Below are 6000 nucleotides of genomic sequence, written 5' to 3'. Positions count from 1 at the left end.
AATCGGGCCATGCACTTAAACAAAGTTTAGGACCTATTTTTCTGACTCTAAAATAAATTCAAAAAATAGTTAATGGCCTGACGTTTCGACCCTAGCAGAGTCTTTCTCGAAGGCTAAATGACAACACAACAAACATGAACAGGTAACTAAGTGAAACATAAGCAGTGAAGTGGAAATACATGAATGGGGTTAGAAAGCATACATAAAAAAGCAGGGGGTAAACAATGAATAGGGGGACAAACAAGGGGGGGTGAAGGGAAGGGGCTGGCTTGACCACAAGCAAGAATATGGAAACACAAAGGACAAAGGAAAATAAATTGTTACGAGTGTATAGTTTGATCAACGCGTGCTGTTTGATTTTGCATGAACGTCGCGAGAATACGAAAATTGTCACATGAATGTTTTGATGTTTAGTAACACTCACTGAAATATTTCAATCTTGCAGAGAAAACTGCAGAGGAAAATGTTAAATCTCACGGTGTTTTAGTGTATCCAACGGGTAATCATTCCTAAACTCAATGGCAAAAAGGTACAACAGCCTTCGATATTTGAAAATCATTTCCGAATGTAGTTGTGGAATGAAAAAGTTGTTTTTCAAAAAATTTGAATTTGAGAAACTTACTCGTCAAAAACGTTTCTCATATTGCTTTTTACAAATTACGACCTACTCCGGCACAAAACGCTACAAACTTGTTTATATTATTTTTATATTGTATATTGTACAAAAAGGATTAAAACAAACGGTTCCAAAAGCAACGACATCTTTCAAGTTAATAGTGAAAACAATTATTCTGTCTGCTGCGTGTAGGTAAATGAAAAAAAGGTTAAATACGAGAATTTAAAACGATGGAAATGAACAATCCAAAAGTGACTTTTCATATGGGGGGGGGGCATGGGCATCAATTGCAGGGCGAACACAAATGACGGTAATTGTTATTAGCCCGTTGTAAACAACGCAACAATTTGCGTTGGGTTGCACCACAGTGCCATGTAAAAAAAAAACCTGGAATTTATGACAAATTCTTGAATCGAGTTTGACTGATACATCTACTTCACAATGTGTGCTGGGGAGCTTACAGCTGAAAACGATATTATGAATATTTCGCCCGAACGGCAATGAAGGAATTATATATTTGTTTTTTCCACCTAAGTTGCCACGACACAGACGCACTACACGCACCCTTGTGTGCGGTGGTCCGTGGAAAATTCACTGATGCGGTTGATTGTCCACAAATTGTTTCCACATCATAAATTCATTAATATTTATATCAAATACATGTACGGAATTATTAAATACTGGTAGTAGTATATTTAGCCCAAAAAATTCTTTCAGAAGATAAATCCCGCAAATTTCTCAAAATTCGGACTCTTTTTTTTAGAGAAACATTGTCTCCACATCACACACACACAAAATTACTGTATAAAACAATATACAGTAGGAACACTACCCATTTTTCCTTTTTAATCCTTTCTTTCCTTGACAAGCATTGGGTGTCAGATACAGAAGTGTCTAAAAAACAAAAAAATTGAATACTTTTATTAAGTCTTTTAATAACTGCTTCGCAAAAAAACGCAAAGTTGCAACGCACTTGGACTGCCCTATGCACAGCCATGGGGCCCACTGAAAGTTGTTGAAGTCAAGGTCACATGACTAAACACTTCCAGTGGTTTTACTCCCGACTCGGAGTGTCAATGCAAATACAGGAGTTGGGGCACAGACTACTTTGTACACGCCACACACTGCACATAGTTTGAGTGCTTTTACGTTTCACGAACGCTGTGCAGACGATACTCAACACAAACAGTAACAGGTGTTAAAATCTTGAAACGTGGAGTAAAGACTTCTTCAGAAACCTGAATATCTTCAGGACAGTTTGTGGATATTTATGGTTGTGTACGGTCCTCATATGTGATGACTGCGGTTATTAAGGTGAGTGTTTTGTTAAAGCATTGACTTATTGAAGTTGTCCTTTGCCTGCTGCAGTCGGTCGGCGGACGTCGTGCTACCGTGGTATTGAATACACACCACGAATAATGGTTTCATCCGTGTGTCGTGTATATTTTACGAGTGTGACCACAGGATTATGCCACATAGGCCTACAGTGCACATAATATCCGGGTATGTGACCATGTTGACATGTGTAAACCATGGAGGAATGAGTGTAAACCATGGTTGTTTTCTTGCACATTAATTATAAAGGATGTCTAAATCATTATGTATGATGATAAAAGTTTATAAAACTTGCTCAACTCAAACAAGGACTGACCGAAGGACAACCTCAAGTTCCACATTAATCATCATGCTGCTAAAAAACTGGATAACTTTCCGTATGGCGCCACCACTTTTTCACTCATTTTTAGAAAAAGGGATATCTCATTGAGGTAAATTAGATACTATATTATTTCATATCAAATGAAAAAGTGGTGGCGCCATACGGAAACTTTTCCAAAAAACTACCCAACTGTTATTGACCAACGAATCAATGACCAAGCAGATCAACTGTTATTGATATTGAACCTATGTACAGCTAGCAGCTGCATACATTAACCATGTTATTATTTACTTTGATTGATAATTAGTTTTTTTTATTGCAATTATCTATTGTTAAATAATGATTTTTGTTCAGGATTGATTTTAGTTGCTGACAGGAGGGGGGTTACATGTGTATGTTATTGCAACTAGTTTAGTAGTTGACAGCCACATGACCAAGTTATGATAAAGTTTGATTAATTGGTTGGCTTTTAATTAAAGGCATTGTATTTGTATCTTTGTTTTTTTTAGGACTGTTGGATTTTTAAAATATTGTAGGGGTTTATTTTATAGAATTTTTACTTTAATACAATAAAACTTATCTGTTTGACAGTGTGAGAATTTCAATTCATAAGGTGGTAGCATTTTCAGATATCACCAACAATCAGAGAGAGGTTGATGTCCATGTACGACAATCCTTGTAACTGGAATACAATCTTAGGATACTTTCATGTAGTTTATATCTCAGATTGAAGTGTTCTTAAATCCTTCTCTGTATATCCACTTTCTTTCGAATGGAATTGCTTCTCAAAATATAATACATTATCACTATCACTTATCAGTGCTTCTTCCAGAGTAAGGGCTTCAGTGCTTCTTTTTAATGACCAGGTTTTTTTAGTCATTTAATTTAGGAAGTAATCACCAAATAAGTACCTCTCCCTTTAAAAATTTGAGGCTCTTTTTTTGTTCTTGAAGTTAGTCAAATTTTGTAAAGCGAGACTTAAATCTTCTGATTGTAGTTTTAATACTGTGAATCGTAGAGAAAAGACCATTCTCTATGAGTTTAAAAATAATTCCACAGAACAATGTGTGACCTTGAGTTCATGGTACCATTTATGCTCCATGTTTATACGAAGTAGAATGGGGCATGGAGTAGCTACAGGAATGGGGGTATTGCAATTTGTCTAATGAAAACTGGAAGGTGAAATGTTTCCAATTGTTTAGCCAGTCTGCACTCCTGCAGGGCCAATCACTGTGCATGGTTGACTACAACCATTCTCTGCTTCATTGGCTGGATGAGTCCAATGATGCCAGAAGTTCACAACATTCATTTGCAATTGATAGTCCCTAGCTGCCCTTGTATACTGGTTGTAAACACAACCATCATGGCCATAGAGGAAGTAAACAAACAAACTGTGGACAGTTTTGGCTTTGATAACAATTTGATAAAAATTATGGAGGGTGGGATTGGGAGGGGAAAAGGTGATTAGAATTGGTGTTTGGACTTTGAATCTTTGACCACAGTCCTATTTATTGTAACATTTGACCTTGAGGATACATTTTTATTAGGTTGTTTGTAAGAATTGGTTCTTATCTTATCTTTTGCATGCACTATATAATTTTAATAATGTTTAGCCTTGATGTCATGAATTTGTCCCAGTTGAACTGTGGCTAATCTAAGCAAGTATTTTGCACCTATTCATCGTTTTGGATTCGTTCTAAAGCACTCATAAATAAGAACAACATTCTAAGTTTGTTTAGTTGTTCATCGCCCAAATCCTGAATGTCGTTCCGAACCGAACAATAAACAGACTGAGCAGCTCGCACGGAGTTTAAAATACACTTTTTACAAATCTTTTACTTTGGTTGTAATGTAATGTGCATGTTGGCCCTAACTCTTTTAAATTCAGGTGATGAAAACATTGTAAGTATTCATCATGAAATCATTCAAAGTATAGTTATTACAAATTTTTAATATTTCCTGAATCCTAGTGACATTTAACTTCAAGGAAATATGTGATGGTCCACACCCAGTAATTGCATCTAGTTGCAGGGACAAACCCAACAAACAATATCGATGATAACAAATACCCAAGGGCCATCGACACTAGCCCTAATCAGTCAGCTTAACGGGCGTGTTAAAATGTTTTGTGTATTTTGTTCTTCTGCGTTACCATGGCTTGAAGCAGATGTGCTGGGATACCTATTGTTAGCGCAGTCCCATACCAGACTACATTTATTTACCTATGGGTGCATTATTCAGCATTAAATAGTTCCACCCCAGTTAAGATTACACAACATGCAAGAAGGACAAATGGTCACAAGTTTCGGTTAAAGTATTTCCGTAAAAAATCTAAATGCTAAGTGCGAGAGCAAACAATATGCTGCACCCAGTACCAATAAGTGCCTGGTACGCACATTTATGCATGAATTCATTTCAAGGTAAACTTTGTGAATGTGTACAGCACTGTATTATAAGCATAGAGCAAGGACTTTAAGTAACATTCTAACTGTGTAACCAACACTCTCAACCACTGCATCAAACAAATAATTTTGTTTTTTAAAGATATCATGTAAAAGGTTGATTAAAAGAATATGTATATACATGTAGATGCAGGATTTTTGTTAATGCAGTCATCACAGCTTGTGTTAAACACAGTCAGCGTAAATTTAAACTTTTACATTTCAAGCAGGATGTTGGAGGTCAAGCAGTATCTCTTCATTCTCTCATAAATTTCCAGATTTTATTTTAAATGTAGTCATTCCACCTATATAGGCCTCATTTTGGGCCAGATTTGAGGGGATTTAAAAAGTGATGTGACATTAAATAAAAATCTTAAGTCAGATAAAAAACATAATAATATGATGATTGCCTATAAGATCAGCCCCCGATTTCACGAAACTCATCGCAAGTAGCGACGCATCGTAGGGTTTGCGATGCGTCGCAGACCTAAGACATGTCGCGGCTGCGACGAGTTCCACAGTCCATTTCACCAAACACGTCGTAAGCGCGACGAGTCGCAATACAAACTATTTTCACTCTTAATAAAAACAACCCTTTGGACGAGGATGAACTGCTAAAGTTCTGCGGCTGTTTTATGTTGTGTACAACTTGGTCATGAAACAGTCATGTATTATAGTTCATTCAAGATGGCAGACACTCAACCGTTTCGGACTAGTTGTTTAGGTTTTTGGTTTATAATTATTTATTTGTTTAGTTGTTTTAGTTTGTGTGTGTTCGTTTGTTATGCGTGTGTTTGTTTTCTTTTCTTTTACCCGTCCTTTTTTTTTTTTTTTGGGGGGGGGGTAAATTTCCATTTGTTGTCTAGTGTCTTCCCGATTGGTTCACGGAAGTTACGTGTGGTAATTGTTATGTCCTTTCATGCATTTTGTGCGTAAACAAATGAAACATAGCATTCTTACGACGACCCTATGGGTAGTCGTAACTTACGACGTGTTCTTCCTCGTTGTCAAGGAACTTGCGACGTATCCGACGCATCGTAACTTTGATGAAATCGATTTATACGCATCGCAACTTACGACGTGTAACCGGTCGCAACTTGCACTTGCGACGCGTCGCAGCGCTTCGTGAAATCGGGGGCAGGTCTATCAAGTAAATATCAAGTAAATAAAACTTTGGAGGCTTCTACATGATGTATTCATGAAATGGTTGATAGAATACCTGTACAATAAGGCAATAAAAGGGTAGCGACGAGTTTTTTAACGGCCATTTAAAACCAGCAGGGTTG

At 36.9% G+C, this 6000-nt stretch overlaps 1 protein-coding gene across 2 annotated transcripts in view; it reads left to right on the top strand.

Moving 5' to 3' along the window:
• Positions 1 to 1777: 1777 nt before the first annotated feature.
• The window catches only part of LOC117291215, a 100369-nt gene continuing 96146 nt past the window's right edge, over positions 1778 to 6000 (top strand). For both annotated transcript variants that reach the window (XM_033772816.1, XM_033772815.1), the window contains exon 1: positions 1778 to 1930. The gene's annotated coding sequence lies outside the window, so the exon portion shown is untranslated. The remainder of the gene's footprint in view (positions 1931 to 6000) is intronic.

The sequence above is a fragment of the Asterias rubens genome, chromosome 6, assembly GCF_902459465.1.
Source record: "Asterias rubens chromosome 6, eAstRub1.3, whole genome shotgun sequence".
Lineage (NCBI taxonomy): Eukaryota > Metazoa > Echinodermata > Asteroidea > Forcipulatida > Asteriidae > Asterias > Asterias rubens.
Note: the sequence above shows the minus strand (reverse complement) of the source record. Positions and strands in the feature narration are given on the sequence as shown.